At 39.6% G+C, this 22,146-nt stretch overlaps 1 protein-coding gene and 1 long non-coding RNA gene across 3 annotated transcripts in view; one reads left to right on the forward strand and one right to left on the reverse strand.

The window, feature by feature from the left end:
• Positions 1-7,561, reverse strand: part of ESRRG (estrogen related receptor gamma) — a 545,400-nt gene extending 537,839 nt beyond the window's left edge. For both annotated transcript variants that reach the window (XM_058165416.1, XM_058165411.1), the window contains exon 1: positions 7,443-7,561. The gene's annotated coding sequence lies outside the window, so the exon portion shown is untranslated. The remainder of the gene's footprint in view (positions 1-7,442) is intronic.
• The window catches only part of LOC131189305 (uncharacterized), a 35,240-nt gene continuing 14,559 nt past the window's right edge, over positions 1,466-22,146 (forward strand). Inside the window, exon 1 of the long non-coding RNA XR_009152971.1 lies at positions 1,466-1,582. This is a non-coding gene — a long non-coding RNA (uncharacterized LOC131189305). The remainder of the gene's footprint in view (positions 1,583-22,146) is intronic.

A 22,146-nucleotide genomic window follows, 5' to 3' on the forward strand; every position in this document is an offset into this window, starting at 1 on the left:
TGAAGTTGGGAATGGAGCTTAAATTGTAGGAAGCATCCAGAAGAGAATGTAAAGTAATGCTACTACACACACATTATCTTAACTAAGGACTAAGGAAATTCAGTGAAATAATTTTGGGGTTTGGGGGTGCTCCCAGATTTTGCCAACTGTTGTTCTCATGTCTACAGATCATTAGAGAGCACAGCTTTTAAAAACATACAAAGGACACTATTGTTCTTTAATCTATCTGAACTAAGGACAGGAAAACAGAGGGAAATTCAGTGAAGATATTTTGGGCTTTGTGGGTACCCCCACAAAGTTCTTGTGTCAACAAAATATTAGAGAGCCCAAAGCATTCCTTCATATCTTTGCAGCTATTGCCTCTTTACCTTGTAACCTTCCCTTCTATAACCTTTGTCTGTTCTCCCTTGGCCCCTAGAGAGGAAGACCTAGAAAGTCCCCAGATGTGCTTCTGGCATCTGACTGAACTATTGTGATTTATGACTATGCTTATAACCAAGTCTGCTTCTAGCTGGGCTATATTTACTGAAACATTTTTTTTCTCACACACTTCTAAAAATAAAATTGGATTAGGAAGCCAAGAATAATTGGGGGTATCCCTCATTTATCCCAGAAGAAGCAATAACAGAAGGATCAAAATAGATCTGATGCCCTTCTAACAGTGGGGGAAGGGTTAGAAGGGCAGTGGCTAATGGAACAAACTTTTTCTATGCTGTAGTATTCTGGTTACTCTTGTTGAATCTGGGAAAATATGACAGGACAATTCCACTGAATTGTATCAATAGACCCAAAATCTAAAGGGAGAAGGAGAATTAGAGTAGAATTTGAAAGACTGTTTCTGGGCGGCGTGGTGATAGTTGTCACTTAAACCCTGAAGGGATGCATTCAAAACTTATATTGATTTAATTGAATTCACTGTGTGATCTTCCAATCTATAAAATGGGACTGAAACAATATTTGAGGGGCTCCTCAAAGATGAGGAGGTCAAACTATTTTCCAATTCACCAAAAGGCAAGACAAGAAACTAGCCAAGGAGAATTAAGAAGAATTAAGAAGAAAATTCCTATGGAATTTTCAACCAATGGAATAGTGTGCCTTCAGAAATTGTGGGCGCTCCATCACTGGAGACTTTCAAGCACAGACTACACAACCATTTGTCTGAAATGGTATATAGTTTCCTGCTCGAGCCAAAGGTTGGTCTAGAAAACCTCCAATATGCCTTTCAACTCTACTATTCCATGTTCTATACCTCATATGGCTATTATAATTCTGGCCTAGTATAAATATATAACATTCTATTATGCACTTATTATTAGCCAGACAGGAAGGAAGTTGCTGCTAGCTTGAGTGGGATTCTAATGATATACTTCCTGCCCTTTCATTCATTTGGGGTGGGGAGGGAGGGAGGGAGGTTGTTGATTCTAAGGTTCTGGAATTTATCTAAACTGCATTTTTAGAAGTTGAGAGTTTGGTTCTGGAGGTATAACTACCAAGGATCAAGTTCTGCAAAGGATTTCCTTCTCCCTTGGGCAGGAAGCTGTCAGAGATGCCAGGCAAGGAAGTACTGACCCATCAGAAAAAGGTAACAGCCAGATGCCAAATTCTCTGTAAATTTGGCATCTCTGTGAATTTGCCAGTTCACTTGGTGAGACTCTGATCCAGCTGAGAAATGCTGGAGACTGTCTGGCTTTGTAGCAGCAGGAGGTGTATATGACTGGAATGCTGCCTGGCACCAGGTGGCCCTGACTCTCTTGGATATGTTCACTGCAACAGAACAGGGCTTATAGAGTTTCATCAGCAGTTGGCCTGAGACCCCAATCACCTAGTCCAGTAGTGCAAAGTCAGTGGAAAAGTCCTTCAGAGTGCTCTTCTCCCTTTTTAGTTTTCAATATCAATTTTGTTCATTCTAAAAAGGAATCCTTTTTCTTTCTCGTGTTCCACTTTTCTCATCTTTCCTTTACCTTTCTCCCCCCCTCTCTCTCTTATCTTTTGCACTTTTAAAAAGTTTTATAGATCTATGTTTCTGTATTTTTGTCTTCTCTTAAGTTTTTTGGGGTTGCTTCATTTTTATTTTCTGCCTTAGATAATTTTATGGTTCTCAAGTGAAAGCAATCCTGTACTTTTGTGCTGAATTGCTGATATTATTATTCTGCTTTGACTGAGGTCACTGACTAAAATATTTTAAAATCCCTAAGCAGTACTTAGTCAATTATGGCCTTGCCGCATTTCTGCTTCTAAGTAGTTTACCAGAATTTTTACAATAAAGTACAAAGGAAGGAAGGAAGGAAGGAAGGAAGGAAGGAAGGAAGGAAGGAAGGAAGGAAGGAAGGAAGGAAGGAAGAACACTAGAGTTTGTTTTTTTAGTCCAATTGTCAAATTAAATTATTTAAAAGTTCTAGTTCTGTACAATTACTTGAAGTTTCTAAATAGGATTACAACCTGAAAGTAATTTGAAATATGAATGACACTTACTAAGAGTTTAATATACATAGCAAAAGTGTGTGGGGTTGGGAATAAGAGAGATAAACCACTTTTAAAACAATTTATATGTGGAATATTTAATGAAACCAAGACTAGAATGGACTTCTTTCTGTACCTGCTAAAATGAACATGCAAGCAAGATAAAAGTTGGTAAGAGATGTTCTAATGTGTTCCTGTTTTCCACTGTATTTCTATTTATATCTCCCTTTTCTCTCTGATTCCGATTGGAACTTCTGCCTATATGACACTATCACTGAATAATATATGTCCTGACCTTCTTGTATATAAGAGAGTTGAAACTGGTAAAATATGTATTTAGTTAAAATTTAAAATTATTGTGAAATTCTAACTTTTGGTTTTATAGCTATCCTTGACTGCTTTCTTCTCTATTTGTTTAATAGTACTATACAGTATATTGGTTCACACGTATTTTTTTAGTATGAAAAGTACATGCATAATTTTGAAGAACAGGTAAAGTGAGGTCGGTAACAATACTGACATTTCTAAGATATCTAGCACATATTTTGACATTACTGAAAAAGTGAGCAGTGGCACCAGAAAGACATCAGACTCTTTTTTTCACTAAAAATTCTGTTTATTGTATTCTAAATATTCACTGAACTATCTATAGTTACAAAGTCAAGAGACTGCAACAGTAAACTAAAAGACAATTTATAACTCTGAAGAAAATGCCACCTATTCCAAATGAATAGATTTCTGTTCCTTAACTAAAGCACTGTTTAAATCTTCACAATGAAACAATGTGCCTGCTTCTTCTCATCTTTGGTGTTCACCTTTTCCTTCATCCAGGACCAAACTTAATCTCTATGAAGCATCCTTGTACTCTTTATTTACAATTTCAGTGAAGTTGTTTCTCTGCCCATTTTTTTATCATTTACAAGATTCAGATTAAGTGTATATTGTCTCATAACACCTGGGAGATGTATAAGCATTTTGACTGATACACTTACAAGAAATGGCCTTTTTCCCAATTAATCTGTTTTGTTCAAATTTAAAAATACATAAAGGACTTTGCTAATGCAACCTACATTTTAATCCTCTGTACTGTGTCAAGAGAACATAGCCCTAACATATATAAACTGTATACGGGCTGATATTTAGAAATAGTATATGAGGCCCATTAATAACATTTCTAAAGATATTTATTTTTATCAGAAATTGAAAAAGCAGATACTTTTAAAAGTATTTTGCCATGCAACATGTAACTAATTGTTCAAGACTTGGTTGATCTGTGAAAAGAGAAGGGGGGGGGAAAGTGGGGATGAAAAGTGAGATGCTCAAATGGACAAAAGTTATTATGAGTGGAAAGACCACTTTGAGAGAAGGAGAAATCTACTGTCAGTCTGATTAACTAACGATCAAACAGGATGAATAGCTTACCCCAGTGTTTTAAGAGGTAAGCGATTGAGGAAGGCAGCTTCTCTTGGAAAGGAGAAAGCATGGAAATATTGAAATAGATAAATGATACTAGACAGCTCTAGATAGAAAGAGTAGTTTGAGGAAGGGCTGAAGGGAAAACAATGGGTTATATGTGAAGATTGGACTAGTATGTGGAGAATCTTGAATTTGGCTGAGGAAGGAAAACTGGAAGAAGGTTTGGTGGAATTAGAGGCTACTATCTGAATCTAGTTGTCAGGGATTAATTCTACATATAGCATGCACACATATTGAAAGAGGCAGTCCACTACAACTAACAGTTGTAGTTGTTCTGAAATTGTTCTGTTTGAAAAATTTAAGAAAGAGCAAGTCCTTACATTTCAGAAATAAATACTGATTGGCTTATACTTCTATATTTTTATCACTTAACTGATGCAATTTAAAACATGTATTTTTGGTGAATACCAAATTGGACCATCATTTTACTATCTGATTAACTCCTCAAAATAGCACTTCTCAGGAGAAATTGTTCAGCTGAAAGTAATCAGATAATTCAGTTGCCAGTTATATACTCTGTGTGTGTGTGTCTGCGTGTGTACAAACACATACACACACACACACACACACACACACACATATATATATATATATGCTTTATTTCTACAGTTATGTCTAACTTCATGATGTTTTAACTGTTGTTTGTGGTCCAGAGTCATGAATATGAAAAGGGGAGTCACATCCATACATTGAAATAATATATAAATAATAAAATATTGACTAAGTAAATAATGAGAAATCATACTTACTAGAACCTGCATTATACAATTATAAACCTCTTACATTACAAAATAAAATTATTCTAAATGTTCTGAACCACAAGGAAAGTTTTCTGGGAAGGCATATAGAATATTCTAGTTTCATTATGTTTACCATGATAATCATTCCAATAAATTTATAACTAACAATAGAGAACAAAGCAAAGAAACATCCTAGTAGGTTCAGGAAATTAACTCTTGATAATAAATACTTTATAATGTAATGATTAGTTGTACTCTTCCTTTAAAGTATTAATTTGAAATCTATGTAAACAAACTGTAAGATTTTTTAGGCCTTTTGCAGTTCTTAGTATCACTCATTAAGAAAGAAAATATAGGATATTTTATAATGAAAGTATTTCCTATCACTTTGTTCTACTTCCTTTTACTTCAAACATTCAATCTATGCTTGGTAATGTTTTTCGTTTTTTTAAACTTTTTTTATCCTCCTAACTTACATATAGAAAATATATCTACTATTCACAACTTTAGAAATTTTGCTGTGAATAGGCTCTAAATTGCTTTACCATTGGAAGAAACAATGATGTTACACAACTAGGAAAATGAGGGTTTCATATTTTGTAAAATCTCTTCCCACATAGAAATGGCTGGATATATAGGTTCTTTTCAAAATTAGAGCATAAAAAATTTCTTTACATGTTTCCATTAGTTAGGAAATAACCATGTACTTTCCCAAAACAGCTTTACAGTAAAGGCAAAACTTTTCAGATATGCCAAACTAAATTCAAAGCCAAGTTTAATTTTTAATCATCTTTGAGCCCAGTAAAGTAGCTTCTCAAATTAAGCAACAGAATATAGAACACAGATCTAACTGTAAATAATTTCAGTTGTCTGAGTCCTACTGCAACTGTATTGTAAATGAAAAAAAAATATTTTATTGGGGCCAAACAATTAAAACTGTTAATTTTCTATAGTTAAATAGTAATTATGTAAATGATTTATGGTTTGCTTCCCCTTTTCAAATATTATATAAAATCCCATCCATCTCCCAGGTTTGTGACACTATTTGTCTTTTGACACTATGACTTTTTTACACTACTCTTCAAATTTTGATGATGGAAGAAAAAGTGTAAAAAGAAAAAATAAATATTGTGGAGAGATTGGAAGTGAAGTTGAAGGACTCTTTGTTTCAAGAGAGCATCTGCCCCCAAGGTACTGAATGAATTGCTAATATTATGCTTTCTTTACTTTAGAAAACCTGATGAAAAAGTGAGGAAAAAATGAAAATTCGGACCATACAGCCCTATTTCTAGACGACTCTCGAAAAATGGGTTATCATCTCTAGCGGTTCAATTATAAGGGGGAAACGTGGCGCCAGTAATCCCCCTTTTTTAAAAAAGAAAAAAATAAGTTCTCCCCATTTCTGCCCCGCGATCCATCGGGTTCTTTGCGTTATAATCTTAATAAGGGCAACCCCAAAGTTTAGCGAAATAAAGTTTTGCCAGAAGCCCGGCCTCGCCAATCTAACGGGTGAGCAAACGCCCCGGCTTCGCGTCCTCCCCACCCGAGAGAGGACAGGCGAGGGCTCGCAGGGGGCCGCGGGAAGCTGAAAGGCTGCCTGCTTGCTCGGCCGCCGCTCACGGAAAAGGAGGCTTTTCCGTCGCCTATAAATGGCCTTAGATCGAAGTCACTTTTTCCACTGGAGGCAGCAAAGTTCGAGCGGAGCCCCAGCAAGTTGCTGCTGCTGCTGCTATTTTCTGGGACTGCGCTGGCCCCTCCGCTATGCGCCTGAGGCACGGAGACCCTCCTCCCGCGCGGAATGCCCATCTCGGGAGCTGGTGCCCGGACTTCCAGCCCAAGCAAGCCCCATCCTCTCGCTGCTGAGACCGTGCAAGGGCAGACAGAGCAGCACACGGGGCGCTCCTGCCGCTCCTCCGCTCTTAAGGACAGGGCTGGGATCCAGGGCACCCTGCCGCTGCAGTGGGTGGATTTTAGGCCAGGCTCAACTTGCAAGCCCGAGTCCTTCGCTAGCAAAAAGCCATCCCCGTCCCTCCGTCCCTTCCTTCCTTCTCCAATCCAGAGTTCTCTGGCTGGCAGTTTCCATCCCACGCCCGCCTTGACCAAAGCCGCATTTCCCGGCCCCTGCAAGATTTGCATTGCCCCCCCCCCCGGTTTTTCCCACGTGCGAACCGGTATTTTAGCCCGACTCAAGTGGGAATCTGATTAATTTGTGATGAGACAGTTTAAGGAATGTCCAAGAAGGAATTCTTACAAATTTATAACAACCGCCAATCCATTGGCGAGGGGGAAGGAGTAGCTAAGATTTTCAATCTTCTACGGGCTCTCTAGGGCCCTCTGTCTACATTAAAAAAATAAAATAAAGTAGACTCCTCTTCTTTAGGGTGCTTTTCTATCTGCTTCTGGATCGTATTGGGAAGCAGCTGTCCACCAATCACTTTTGTTTGGGAATCGCAAAGATCCCTTCCCTTCAGCTTTGATTCCCAGACGGATCAATCCAACCCTGCCTGACTTTAGGGAGAACCGCTAAACGCCACTCTTCAGATAATTGGATCTGAGGAACACCCCGCGACAACGGCGGGGCTCATTCTCAGCCCTGCTCTCCTGCTCGAAGTCTTTCTTCCTCGAGTTCGCGATCTCTTTCGTCGCCGTCGTCTTCTTTTTTTTTTAGGCTCCCCTCTTTCTCTTTCACAATGGGTTTTCCTAAACGAATCTACAAATTGTGCTGGGAGGGAGGGGAGTGTTGGGGGATCGCGGTCTGGTACTCACAAGGTTGTGCGGCGAGCGCGTTGCCCGGACTCCCTGCAGCTGGAGATCTGTTCCCAGCCTGCTTTGATTGCAGCTCGTCCTCTCCGCCGCTCCGGCTGCCCGAACGGCAATCAAAAGCTGCGGCACCGGTCACTTTGCAAAAGGGAACAAACACGGGAGGGTTTGCATTACTCCAGGTTCATGTGTGTAGCCTATAAATAGCGAACTTTTTGATGGAATCAGCTAACAAATGAGAAGAGAAGGCGTAATTTTGCGCAGGGAGCCCCCCTTTCTCTTCGGAAGATTAACCCCCCCAGGCAGTTGCCAGGGCTGAAAAGTGTGGGTGTACTGTAGCAAAAGGATTTAGTTCGGCGGTAATTGTGCTTATGTTTACTGTGTTGTTAGGGCGCTGGTGGATTCTTAATTGCCCACATATGCTTGGAATTGGCTTGCCTGGGCTACTGAGACTTGGCTAGGGTTACCAGCGGTCGCACTCTATTAAAAAAAAAGTTATTAATTGGACGGTGTGTGGTGATAAAGGGACGGTTGAAGTAGAAGAGGCAGACCGCGTATATTGCAGCGATGCACCTCTGGTGCGGATCAGATTTTGAAATCCGCCTCCTTTACACCTACCGTAGCCCTTCAGGTCTGGGCATCAGGATGGATAAATTATTGTAAAATCCAGAATTGTTTTACCGTTTCCTAAAAAGCCCTTGCCCTAGCAAAATGGATGCGATAAGCGGAGCTTTGAGCCCCATTCCTCTGCCCTTTTCGCTCCAATAACGCCCAGATCGTTACTGAGAAAAAGGGGCCCTCAGTGTCGACTAAACGTGAGGAGGAGGCCGACACTCACGTCATCAAAAGGCAACAAGACGCGCTAATGTCAAGGGCGGTCAATAAGTTTGCGCGGGAATCTAACGCTTTTCTCCCGAATTGCAGGAGAGTAGAAGAACGATGTCATTGACCGGGCTGGAGGAGATATTTCCTCGCCCCTTCATTGGCTTCTGGACGAACACTTGGGGTGGGGGGGGCCCTTCCCTTGTCGCCAAGGCCTATAGATTCGGTGGGCCATTGATAGCCCCGGCTGCTCAGGATACATTCCGGAGCCCTGGAGCTCGGCAACAGCTTTTCTCAAACCCTCCGGCAGGAGCTTGTCAGAGCTGCCCGCCGAGGAAGTGCGGACCCGTCGAGGGACAGGGGGCGGCCGGCTGCGTCTCTGAGAATTTGACCGTTCGCTCAGCAAAGCCCTCACCCCGATGGGCGCCCTGAAAAAGCCCGAGGACCGTCTGGCTTGAGAGTGCCGGGAGATGTGTGTGTGTGTGTGTGTGTGTGATTGAGATGCCGCCTGGCGCCAGGTGCGCCCTGACTCTCTGGGAAGTGTCCGACCTTCTCAGAGCGGGGCTTGCCCAGCTTCCTCAGCCGTAGGCCTGAAACCCCAAATGCCCCCTTCCCGGAGAAGTGCGAAGTCAGTGGAAAAGGCTTCGAGAGGTTCCCCTCCGCTCGCCTCTCGCTTTTATTAACTTTGCTCCTTTTCAAAGTTCGTTTCCCCTTGGAGCACCCTGTTCCTTTCTTTTGCTTTTTTCTTCTGGGGCCATTTGTCTCTACACCTCCCCCCCCCACACACACACACCCTTTCGCCCATCTAACGCCCTCCTGCTTCCTTCTGCCTCTTCCAGCGACTTTCCCCCCTTTGGCTGGGCGCTCTCGTCGGGCGGCTTCCCTAAAGCCCCGGAGTTAGTTCTGGAGCGCCCAACCGGGGGCCGCTTTCTCCCTCTTCCCCGCGCTCATTGCGTCTTCCGGCACTGTCCTCTCGCGTCCCGACAGGCTTTCATCTGCCATCCTGTCAGTGACGCCCTGGATGTTGTCTTCATCCAAACCGTGGACACATCAGTGGCCAACTGACAGCTCAGCGGGTTCCCGATGATAAACAATGAAGGGGTCGCCTGCTGCTGTGCACATGTGATCGCAAGGGCGGCCTGTGAAGTGTCTAGCATATAGGTCTCGTTTCTTTTGCCCCCCCCCAAAAAAGAAAACTCCATTTGGATTAATTAAACACATGCTGCCGACCCAGGGACACACACACACACCAAGGGTTTTACCTGCCCATCCACTCCATGTTTGCAATATATGTGTATCTGAGGTAGGAAGGGGCTAAAAAGTAGCTGGAAAAATACATCGATTAAGCCCTGCTCCCCTCTGCTCAAGGTGGGGATATTAAATGGTTACTTCTGCCAGGCTCCAAGAGGCTCTCAAGTGATCTTGAGACCGGTGCTCAGGTCTATCCATATACATTTCCAATCTCATGGCTCATAAACTATTAGCAAAAGGATTTCATTATTCACCTTCTGCATCCTGCAAAAGACAAGGGGGTAAAAAAGACTCCTGGTTTACAGTTAGAACCAAGCAAGGTTTAAATCTCAGAATGCTGAGGAGGTAAGCTGCCGCTGTTTCAGCCTTTCTTTTTCTTCTCTAAGTCTATCTATCCATCTATCTATGCATCCTTCAGAGGGAAGGAATGCTTTACGAATGGCACTCCTTCTCTATGAAGGAAGAACTTTGCCTTTTACTTATTGGAGACACAGGACGGGGCTCTGCAAGTGGACCGTGTCACTGATCACAAGATCACACTGAGCACAAGAAGCTTAGGCAACTATCACTAGTCTTCCAGGACTCTGACTGACCTTGAAGGCGTGGATCTGAAAGATCCTTCCATGCTGCAGAAGTCTTGCCTTCAAATTATTACTGCGAGGATAATTGTCCAGGAAGTCAAGCCAGAGGAGTGGGACTAGGAGGTAATTGGAATGTCATTTTAAGGACTCTAAACTAGCTCTGCTGTGCATTTGGATTATGCCATTTCTGGAAGTAATTGGTTTGTCTTCTGAGCAAGAATCAGCAGCTAGGTAGAAGATATTGGTGGGGGGGAAGGGGAGAGGTATCTTGGATACTTTGATGCGGCAGACATGAAGAATAGGATTGTTGACTTCTTCTCTGTTTCTTATTTCAAAGGATTAGCACTGAGCACAGTAGTTCTGTATTTTTAGTTAGCATAGTCCTGCTTGGGTTCCTCATTATTGAGATGGATTTGCCTGATACAGAAAGAGAAGGCATCATTCTGTATACCTTTTCCCAGAAAAATCTTGAGACACACCATCAATTCACAAAAATAGAATAGGATCCTAATGATAAAATACAAAAGGAAGTCCTGTGCAAGTTTTCCACAATTTTAATCTTCCTTTTCTTTTTGTATCTTGTTTTAAAATTGTTGCAGGGATCGTTAGGAAGGTTTAAAATAGAGAAAGAGAAGGAGAGATGCATTAACATGTAACAATTTTGACACCATGCAACAAAATTATTTGAGTGAAGTCTCAGGTCACTTTCAAGGAACAGGCCAATGTTCTTGGCTGTTTAATATACATGGTGTGGGAAATGGTAGGAAAACCCACAGCTAAGAGCTTGAGTCCTAAAGAAAAGAAACCAAATTACTACTTAATGTGTGTGTGTGTGTGTGTGTGGTATGTTTTGAGGGCCAGACAGATAATGAAATGAAGTATTCTTCAAAGATAGAATTTAAACTTTATATAATGACCTTCTTTGAGGATAGAATTGGATATAATTTAGAAAGACCAAGAAAAGGTGCGGGGAGTAATGATTTTATGTGCATTACTGCATTTTTAAAACCCCAATAATTATGTTATTATTTACAATGAATAAATAATTGTAAATCCAGTTATTAAGTGCACTAGGGATTACGTGCAACTCAGTTTTTGAGATCACCTTGACTTGAGGAACATCTGCATATCAAATACGTTTAAGTCCCACTCATCTTTATCTGATCTGAGAACAGCAAAATACATTGAAAATGGTTCCATGTATATTACCCTTTGTCTCATATATTCACTTAAAGAAAAAAAAAGGTTTTGTATTGGATTTGGTTGAGCCCCAAGTCCTAAATTAGGTCATAATGTTACACAGTTCCCAACAAATTCATATGGAATTTACACACAAAGAAAGAGGGCTTGGAACAGCAGCCTCTTTGCCAAGTATAGTAATTTGCTGACCCTAAAGTTGGATCAAGATTAGGACTATCAGATCTGGGCTGCAAAATTCTGGATGACTACTAGATGGCAGCAAAGAATTACTGAAAACTTATAAAATCGGACAGGACTTCAGTAATTTCTCCAACACTTCTCTGCACTAAAGCTCCATAAACTGACAGGACCAAGAAAGTTTGTCCTTGAGGTCTGCTTGCCCAGCCAAAGCAAGAGGCAAGGGCAATCTCTGGCTATACTTCATTCCTGCTCTAGCTGTATTGTTCTTGTGGTCAAGCTTGTTTACACACACACAAACACGTACACACAGCTTAGATTCAACAATACGAGAGAAAGCAGTGGAAAGATTAGCTGATTGCAATTTATTAGTTAATTTATGAGCAGCATGCTGGCTAGCTTTACCCTAGGGGAGAGGCGGAATTTGTTTGTCACTCTACATTCCTTTTTCGAACCCTACTGCTGGTTCATCCCCAACCTGAAAAACAAAACCTTTATGCCCATTTTTGTGGGGCAAGCAACACAAAAAAGCCTTTCTTGGAACCAGCAGGTTTTTTGCAGCAGCAGCGTTACCCCGTACTTTCCTAGAAAGATTTTTATTGTCTTTTTGTTTTTAATCCACATTACCTAAGCAGCCGAAGCGCATTCCAAATCACAACTAGTTATTGGAGTGTATAACTCAGGAGTTAAATAGTAACTGTTCTTGGAGGTAATAAGTAATAAAGGCTTCTACTTCATTAGAAATGTGTGATTATCACCCTCTTCCATCTACCTAGAGCTTTATCTGCACACCACAATACTATTGCAAGCCATATATTTGTCATAGTATTAAGATGCAGAATTAATCAATTGTTGGTGTAATAAGATTCTTGTGGTGATAACTTAACCATAGATTCCAAACATCGTAAAGGATTATACTTGTTCTTTTATATACAAAATCTGTGTTTTATTTATTTCAATTTTTTCTTTTGTGCCACTGCCAAATTGTAAATTGTTAGGTGCAATACATATTTACATAGTAAAGATAACTAGAAGAAGAGAGAGAAAAGAGAACTGATCTCTCTCTCTCCCTCCCTCCCTCCCTCCCTCTCTCCCTCTCATCAGAAATATAACCTATCCTCTTTTTCACAAGTAATGTACAATCACATTCAGATCCATGGCACAAATTAGGGATCTGTCTTTGTAAGTCTTTGTACAGGAAAATTCCAGGATCACCTTAATATTGCAGGTTTTAGGGGCACAGACTCACCAAAGATCATAAATTAATCTGCAGAGAAACAGAGTAAACACACCTGATATCCAAGGAGAGACAAGTGCTGTTAAGCTCCAGCTGATCCCCCATTTGATTTACTTCAGGTTATTAAGAGGTATGCTGAAGTGTTTTCATGACAAGAAAAAAAAAAGAGTCAGCAGTTTGATTTGGGAAGCCCTTTGTTGCTGAAAATAGCTGCACATTTAAAAACACAGGCATTTGTTGTTATTGTGGGTATTTCTACCGTGAACCCTCTGCTGCATTGCTCTGGCTCATCAATTATTGTCAGCAGTTAGCTCCTTTCTGAGACAGTGGCATGAAGTTCTTTAGACAGCCTGTCCACTCCAGGCCTTTAGCACCTGCAGTTCAGCCACTCCAGGAAATTCATCTTTGGCGAAGGGTTTTGAAAACACTATAAAGTCAGCAGCTCTGATTAAACTAGTCATCTAGGAGAAGCATCTGTTTTCCATGGAGTCCCAAAGTTACATTGCATCACAGGCCTCCTGTTAGATCAGTGTCTTGCCATTCTTATAACGCAAGCCCTTGTCTCAGCTGAACATATTTGCTTTATTGACAAAAGTTCATGCATCAATACAAGGCATAGCTTTAAATTCAAATACTTTGTTTTCTTTTCAACTTTTTAAATTTTACCCATATCTTTATTTATGTCTTTCTTTGTCCTATAAAAATGCATATAACCAGAAAGCACAATATTGAACATTTTTATCATATAGATATGCTAAAATATATAATGATATCTTGTACCATTTCATTTTTCAGTCCAATCTTGAGGAATGATGAATCCATTCCATTCTGGAATTTAGTGTTCCAGCTAGCTTTGAGAAAGAAACTACCATGGACATTTTCATTGATAACTTACAATAGGGACAGAAGAAATATCTCCTGCATCTTTCAGAAGCATCACAAGGATAAAAATATCAATGCCTTTATTTATTTATTTATTTATTTATTTATTTATTTATTTATTTATTTATTTATTTATTTAATTAATTAATTAAACTTTTATACTGCCCTTCTCCCGAAGGACTCAGGGCGGTGTACAGCCTGCATTAAAACAATTTATATACACCCTAAAATAACAATTAAAAAACTTATTCCATAAAGGCCGAAAATAAAACCGTCCAAATTGATCAATAAAATACCCAATAAAATGCAATTAAAATTTAAAATTTAAGAATTTAAAAATTTAGCAATTAAAAAATCAGGCCAGTCCCGCTTGAATGAATAAATAAGTTTTCAGTTCCCGGCGAAAGGTCCGAAGGTCAGGTAATTGGCGTAAACTGGGGGGAAGTTCGTTCCAGAAAGTAGGTGCCCCCACAGAGAAGGCCCTTCCCCTGGGGGCCGCCAGCCGACACTGCCTGGCGGACGGTACCCTGAGAAGACCCTCTCTGTGAGAGCGCACGGGTCGGTGGGAGGCATGTGGTAACAGCAGGCGGTCCCGTAAGTACCCGGGCCCTAAGCCATGGAGCGCTTTGAAGGTGGTAACCAAAACCTTGAAGCGCACCCGGAAGACCACAGGTAGCCAGTGCAGACTGCGCAGGAGTGGTGTTACCCGGGAGCAACGTGGTGCTCCCTCAATCACCAGCGCAGCTGCATTCTGGACTAGCTGAAGTCTCCGAGTGCACTTCAGGGGTAGCCCCATGTAGAGAGCATTGCAATAATCCAGGCGAAGTGGCGAGGCATGGTGACCGTGCATAAGGCATCCCGGTCTAGAAAGGGGCGCAACTGGCGGACCAGGCGAACCTGGTAAAAAGCTCTCCTGGAGACGGCCGCCAAATGATCTTCCAACGACAGCCGTCCATCCAGGAGAACGCCCAAGTTGCGCACCCTTTCCGTTGGGGCCAGTGACTCGCCCCCAACAGTCAGCTGCGGTTGCAGCTGACTGTACCGAGATGCCGGCATCCACAGCCACTCCGTCTTGGATGGATTGAGTCTGAGTCTGTTTCTCCCCATCCAGACCCGTACGGCCTCCAGACAACGGGACAGCACTTCGACAGCTTTTGAGACTGGATTTGAGGGCTATGGTACCCAGATATTTCTTTACTCACTTTTTAGCCCTTAGAAAACACTATACCTCAATCTTATCCCACTTAAGCATCTACATAAAACTATTGGGTGAAATGAAGCAAACTCAAGTATTACACAAAAGCTGTTAATAATTTAAAGAAATTAGAAGAAATGCTGAACTATATATGGGGCAATCTCAAAGTGGATGAGGGCAAACACACTGAAATTTAATCCAGACTAGATTGAAGCACTATGAATGGGAAATCTGTGGTTGTAGAATATGGTTTACAATTTAAGAGAAGTGGAGTTCGTGCTAAAAGGTCAGTTTAGAAGTACTCCGAGCATTAATATTTTTATTGTAAGCATAGGTAATGTTAGCGCCCAGGCTTCTAATCAGTCGTGCCTGTTCTTCCTGAAAGAGACACATCTTGCATCAATGGCACATTTATATTCAGGTTTGATTGCTTGTAATGCAATCAGTGTGGAATTCCAAGGGATGGCAACTTTGATGTGGTAGTAGCCTTATTCTTGCTGGCCAGTTGAAAATGACTTAATGAAGCTAACAATAAACTACAGTTAGGGTAGATCTTGAAAAATAAATTGCTTCTCTGTTGTTCTTAAGGCAAGTTATAAGGACATGGTTAAATCATTTAGACATGTTTGAGTCCCAAAAATAAGGGCCCCTGGGGTGAAAGCTGTCCCTCTAGTTCAGTGATGGGACTGGGCTGTAACCCGGAAGACGAGCTGCCCAGCGTGCATGTGTCTCCCGAAAATGAATTTCTGGTTTCAGCTATTGAACTTCCGGTTTCAGCCAGCTACTCTTCCGGGTTTCTGGCGTGCATGTGCACGTGACAGTCACACATGCTCATGCAGGAAAAGGGAAGACCAGCTCTTCCAGTTTCTGGAACTGCCACATGCAAGAAGGCCAGCTGATTGTCATGCACGCATGCGCATCAGAAATCCAGAAGACGAATGAGCAATGCTGCATGTGCCAGGTGAAATAGCTTGGTGTGCCACTTCGGACATGTGTGCCATAGTTTACCATCACGGTTCTAGTTACTACTACATTCAAAAATAGATTTGGAAATGATTATATTGCCAGACCAAAGTTATAAGAAAATCTGATCCCTGTTGAGGCCAGTATTGATAGAGGAATTTCTTATTTTACAAAGGTGCATACAATTGAAGTATGGAATACAATTTAATGATCCAAGGAAAACATTTTAAAGGCAGAAATAAAGCATATTAAGTTAGATGTTTCAGGGATAGGTAAAGTTAGGTGGACTAAGATGAGTCAGTTTAACTCAGGTAATTACATGATATTTTCAGGGCATGAGAACATTTGAAGGAATGGAATAACAAAGATGTTCAAAAAAGGGACACAACTAAATAAATAATATAATGGTATGTGGGTATGACTTTGGGAGACAAGGCAAAGGGCCACATGATAGACAACTATCATGCAAACAGTAACTTCAGCCACAGAAGCAAAAGGGGCCTGAGAAGCTACCTTCCCTAGGTTTCTGAAAAGTAAAAATAAGGGGATAAGTGATTTCAAACTTAATACTGTTAGCTCAAAATAAGGGCAGTGTGGTTTGTGGGAAACTCATGATACTGATCGTTTTTATTCCTTGTCTGGATTCCATGGAAGGGCTTAGCTATAACCAAGTAATTTACAGTATCATGTCTTTTAAAATTTGTACATATTCGCTATCAATTTGCATAGGTACATACATTAACTACAGATGCAGTGGTAGAAGTCATTTACTAAATCTCATTTAGACTGGTTAAATGCTGTATTGCAGGAGATAAATTAAAAGAATCTTGCAGAAAATATCTTTGCAAACAACTGTTTCAAATTATGTAAATTCAGATTCTATATCTAGACCTCGCTGTACTTATAATATCAGAAAAACATAGCCATGGAAAAGAAAACAGATGTTATAAAGGTAGCATCCAATCAGCTGAGTTTCTTCCAGATGCAGATTGTGAAACAGACAATGAACTGCTGGCATTAAAAATATAGGTTAAACATAGTAGATTAAAGAGATTTAGAGGCTATATAATTAGAATATAAAATCAATCTAAGGAATGGATTCAGTATACTTAACTTATGTGAAAGACAATTCAAGGAACTATGGAAATGGATAAAATACTCTGTAAAAATTGAAGCAGAAAAAAATATTGCCAAAATTTTGAAGAGAATAACATCCAAGTTGCTTTCAGACAATGTATCAGCGATAGCCAAAGATGGATAAAGGATAGAAGCCTTATACAATAAGAAAGATATATAAAAACTGAACACAGACTTCTGCTATCTGTTAAGAAAGGATGAAGAAATAGATTTCAATTAAGAACAGCAATAAATAGAGAAAAATAACAGTAAAAATCACAAAAAAGAAATCCCATGGATCATTTTCAGATCAGAAAAATCACAGTAAATTACTGCTAAAGTGGAACATTTATAAATAAAAGTAGAAAAGATCTAATAAAGGCAAATGGAACTAAAGGAAGTTGGAAAGACTGCATTCAAACATTTATAAATATTACTATACAATGACAGTGTGGTTCAAAATGAAGTTGTCAACTATGAAAGTGTCTAGCAATGGCGAGGTTGCACTATTTAAAACTGTAGGAGTAGAGTCTGTGAGAGTGCTGATAACTATATGTCAACAAATATAGAGCAAGATTGTGTGGACTAGGGATTGATAAAGATTGGGTACATGCCAATACCGTAAAAGAGAGATGCAAGATAATTTGCAAATTACAAAACCAGTCCACTGATTCTTTGGCAAAGTTTTTTTCCCTTTCAATATCTTATAAAGAAAAATACAGTCATATATTGAGAAATGTTTCCTAAATGAAGAGGCAGGTTTAAGGCAAAGACCAGAACTAACATCTGATGAAGGGAACAAGAGAATTTAAAGTGTGCCCTTTGATTTATTGACTTTGAATGCAGAGATCATGTCAGAATGGGGACTATATTAAGACTAATGGGTGTGCCAGAATATCTGATTATTCTCAGTAACCTTTAGAATTAATAAGGAACTACTGTAAGAGCTATGTTTGCGGAAACAGTGTGGTTCAGAATTGGAAAGGGAGTAAGATAAGCATGTGCAGTATGTTGTTCTCACATTTACTTAAAATGTATAGGGAGTTTGTGTAAGATGACAGCTACAATAAAAAATTATAGTTTGAAACACTAACAATTTGACATGAAGATGATACTAATTGCCATTTAAAATGGGAAGTGCAAAATCTGAATTAATGTTAAATACTAAGAGTACAAAAATAAAATCAATCAGCAAATTTAGTTAACTTATAGTTTACAGCAAACAACTGAAAGTGATAATTTGTTTCCTTTTGCTTAAGATGGATCGTATATTGAAGAAGTAAATAAGAGATTAAACCTAGGGAGAAAAGCAATTATAAGATTATGAGAAATATGAATATTTGTATGTTAACAAAGATTAGAACAATTAAAAAATGGTCATTCCGGTTATAAAATACACTGCAAAAACTGAGCACTGAAAATGAATGGGGGGAAAAAAGGAAAGATATTAGAATTATGGAATTTGAATCTAATTATAAATTCAGTGACAGTTTGCCCTTAAAGATAACCTGGAAGCCTCAGTTAGCATACAATATAGTAGCAATAACATCTGTAGAAGCCAGATACTTATGTTATTATATCAGTTTTGTACCATTAACTTATTACATTTACAATTTCATTTTATTAATAGTGCTTAAGTTTAACATTGGCTGCCCATTCACTTTTGTGATAAATTTATATTGCTAATAATAATGTAAACTGTGTGCAGTCACACTATCAGATAAACTGAATATATGAATATATACTTGCTAAAACTTCAGAAGAAGCATCCATAACACTGTTTTCTCTTTCACTAGTAAAAGTGGTTAAGTTAAAAAGTATTAGGAACAGTGAAAGCCCTGCATTTCTGGTTTGTCATTTTCTTCCTCCTTTACAAGAGAATTCTAAAAATATTTCAATTCTATACTGTTTTCAAGTGATTTTATATCATTATACACATGCACTCTATTTAAATAGCCAATAATGATACTATAGTACAGATTTGGTAAAGATGAAAGTGGAAAGTGTTAAAATAATGGTTTTGTACAAGCCTATTGAGTCATATGGCTATTTGAAAAGGTAAGGCAATGATGAAGTAAAATATATATATTTAAAAATCTCTGATGATACTGATTTCAATAGAGGCAAGTCTGTGCTGTACTTAAAGTATTTTTATTGCATTTATATTAATTGCAAGTAATGTTGAAGAATAGCCTTAGGGAGTTAATACTAACATTTTTAATTATTGATAACCTAGTATTGTTTAATCAAATATTATATCTTAACAAAACATGAGATATCACAAATGTCAAAGGCAGTAAAGAAAAATAAAACATGAAATAATTGAAGAACTTGTTTTACTAATAAGAAATTAAAGATCTACTGTTCAAATCTCTAATAATATTCATAAAATGTACTAAAAATGATGCAAAGTTCTAATATTTTAAAATATGTCAATGAATTAGGGATTAGAACAAAACATCCTGTTAGGAATGTCATCGTTCACAGACAAGCAGACATTTGTTAGTTTGCAATTCACATATCAGATATATGTCGTGATAATTTCCTTGTGAGGGCAGCTCTAAAGTTTTACTTTAGATAAATTTTATCATTTTGCCCTGTCTTTTAAAATGGTCAGATTGATACTTCCTCTTTCAGTAAGACATTACTTTCAATGAATATATTTATAGATACTGCTAGGGACAGATCATTGAGTAGAAGCACTGGAAACTAAAGTACTTTAACTACAACCATTAGAGTTACAAGTGTAGTGTACACTTTAAAGTGCACACTTTATTGTGTGGTAGGCTGCTGTTCAAGAGTGTAGCAGACATACTATATGCCCATGATGGCGAACTTATGGCACGAGTACCGGAAGTGGCACACAGTGACATCTCTCCAGGCATGCCAGCGATCGCCCCTTGTTCTTCTGATTTTTGCACGCGCAGGAGCACCAGGAACTGAAAGAGCAGCTTTCTGGCATGCATGTGGATGCGGAAAGCTGAGCTTCTGGTTTCCGGCACGTGCATGTGCACCGGCCAGCTGGTCTTCATGCACGCATGCATGCCAGAAACTGAAAGACCAGGTGACCGGTGCACATGTGCATACCAGAAACCGGAGGTTTAGTTTCCCGGCATGTGCATGCGCGCCAGGAAACTGCTCTTCCAGTTTCCAGCACTCTCCCACGGATGTGTGTGCACTCCCATTTTGGCACTCAGTGCCGAAAAGGTTTTCCAACACTGCTATATGCCATTCTAAATGCCATTTCTGATTATAGCACCTGTTGTGACTTACCATATTTCTCAGACTATAAGACGCACCAGTGTATAAGGCGCATCAAGATTTCAAAGAGGTAAGTAAGGAAAAAAGGTTTTTGCCCTCCATGGCCCTCAGTAGCATTCTGCAGGCCTCCCAAACTCTCTGCGCATCCCATTTTTTGCAAAAATGAGCCCCTTTTTTGCCCTGTTTCTGTGGAAAATGGGGTGCACAGAGGGTTTGGGAGGCATGCAAGGTGCTCCTCAGGCCTGGGGAAGTGCAAAAACGCCCCCATTTTTTCAAAAATTGAGTGAAGAACGGGCCTGTTTTTTGCAAAAAATGGAATGGGTAGGATGGGGCTTCAGGAGGCCAAAAATGGCTGTATTCGGTGTATAAGACGCACCAACATTCTTCGTCTCAGTCTTTGTAAACAGCGATGGCTCATATCTGACATTCCTCAATCGTACTAAAAATGTTAACAACTTAACACATATAGACTTCACAGAAGATAATGTTGAAAAAGCTCTTCACAACCTGAAACCATCATTATTTATTGCACCTGATGGATTATGTGCATACTTTTTAAAAAAACTTTCAATTAATATAGCAGAACCCCTAAGCATAATCTTTAAAAAGCTTTCACTACCAGCTCCCTTCCCAAACTCTGGTTTCTAGCCACAGTAATCCCTATCTTCAAAAATGGAGATCCCAGCCTAGTTGAAAATTACAGACCTATCTCTCTATGTTGTGTCTCATGCAAAGTAATGGAATCTATCATAAACCAATCCATTGCACTCCACCTTGAAACAAACAACCTACTCTCTAATAAACAATTTGGTTTCAGAAAAAAATTATCATGTAACTTACAACTTCTCCACTACAAAAACATATGGACTACTAACCTTGATCAAGGAAAAGCAATAGATGCAATCTACATAGACTTCTGCAAAGCTTTTGATTCAGTAGTACATGATAAACTTCTCCTAAAACTAAAATCCTATGGCATTTCAGGACCTCTTCACAATTGGATAAATGCCTTCCTGTCAAACAGACAACAAGTGGTCAAAATTGGCAACGCTCTATCAAATCCTGTTCCTGTCAAAAGTGGCGTTCCCCAAGGTAGTGTTCTTGGACCAACACTCTTCATACTATACATAAATGATCTCTGTGACCTTATCTCAAGTTATTGTGTTCTCTTTGCTGACGATGTCAAACTATTTAACACCACTAACAATACTTCTACCCTCCAAAAAGACCTTGACTTTGTATCCAATTGGTCTAAAACTTGGCAACTCCAAATCTCAACCAGCAAATCTCAGTCTTACATATTGGAAAAAAGAATCCTAACAACAAGTACAAGCTTGATGGACATTACCTTACTGACGACCCCCACCCTGTCAAAGACCTTGGAGTTTTCATATTAAATGACCTAAGTGCCAAAGCCCACTGCAACTACATAGCAAAAAAGGCTCTAAGAGTTGTAAACCTAATTTTACGCAGCTTCTTTTCCAAAAACTCTACATTACTAACCAGAGCATACAAAACATCTGCCAGACCTATTCTTGAATACAGCTCATCCGTCTGGAACCCATACCACATCTCTGACATTAATACAATCGAACGCGTCCAGAAATATTTTACTAGAAGAGTTCTTCACTCCTCTGAAAACAACAAAATACTTTATGCCACCAGACTTGAAATCCTGGAATTAGAAAACTTAGAACTCCGCCGACTCTGACATGACCTGTGTTTAACACACAGAATCATCTATTACAATATCCTTCCTGTAAAAGACTATTTCAGCTTCAATCGCAATAATACAAGAGCAAACAATAGATTCAAACTTAATGTCAACCGCTTCAAACTTGATTGCAGAAAATATGACTTCTGGAACAGAGTTGTTAACGCTTGGAACTCACTACCTGACTCTATAGTCTCTACTCAAAACCCCAAAAACTTCAACCAAAAACTGTCTACTATTGGCCTCACCCCATTCCTAAGAGGACTATAAGGGGCGTGCATAAGAGCATAAAAGTGCCTATTGTTCCTGTC

Source organism: Ahaetulla prasina, chromosome 1 (genome assembly GCF_028640845.1).
Source record: "Ahaetulla prasina isolate Xishuangbanna chromosome 1, ASM2864084v1, whole genome shotgun sequence".
Classification (NCBI taxonomy): domain Eukaryota; kingdom Metazoa; phylum Chordata; class Lepidosauria; order Squamata; family Colubridae; genus Ahaetulla; species Ahaetulla prasina.